Here is a 642-nt window from a genome sequence, read left to right on the forward strand (position 1 = left end):
CGTCCGCCTTCTCCGGTGTCAGCTGGATAAAGGTCTGTGTTTTTCTGCATTTTGTGTGTGTAAACCGACACTAAACGTCGAGTTTTCTCTACGCTGTTTACTCCAGAAACATAATCACACAACCGAAAGCGTTTTGCGCTAGTAACGCGAAGCGAATGTCGGCTGTAATGCAGTGCATAGCTCTGAGGTAAAGGACGCGGTCGTTGATTAAACCCTCTTCTTCTCCATCTTAATCACGACACGTTCCCAAACGCACAGAGAAGCCCGAGTCTGTCGAAGATGGAGCTGGAGGAGGTGGAGCTGGTGAAGGTGGAGCTGGAGGAGGTGGAGCTGGAGGAGGTGGAGGAGCGGAGAGTCCGAGCAGGAGCCGAGCCGGCAGGTAGGTTTACATCAGTCTGTAGCAGAAGATAATCATAATTCAGCTTTATTTCTACTGTCCATGTATGCACACTAGCAGTCAAGAGTTTCATGTTTCTTCTGCTCACCGAGCCTGCATTTATTCGATCCAAAGTACAGCAAAAACATTAAAAATCTGAAATATTCTTTACTATTTAAAACAGCTGTTTTCTAAATGAATGTGTTAAACTGTAATGTATGTCTGTGATGCGCAGCTGTATTTCCAGCATCATTCCTCCAGTCTTC

At 46.0% G+C, this 642-nt stretch overlaps 1 pseudogene; it reads left to right on the forward strand.

Annotated features, from left to right (window-relative positions):
* The first annotated feature begins 6 nt into the window (after positions 1 to 6).
* The window catches only part of LOC107571404 (gastrula zinc finger protein XlCGF7.1-like), a 3,396-nt pseudogene continuing 2,760 nt past the window's right edge, over positions 7 to 642 (forward strand).

The sequence above is a fragment of the Sinocyclocheilus grahami genome, unplaced genomic scaffold (genome assembly GCF_001515645.1).
Source record: "Sinocyclocheilus grahami isolate Dianchi unplaced genomic scaffold, SAMN03320097.WGS_v1.1 scaffold1590.1, whole genome shotgun sequence".
In the NCBI taxonomy this organism is placed as follows: domain Eukaryota; kingdom Metazoa; phylum Chordata; class Actinopteri; order Cypriniformes; family Cyprinidae; genus Sinocyclocheilus; species Sinocyclocheilus grahami.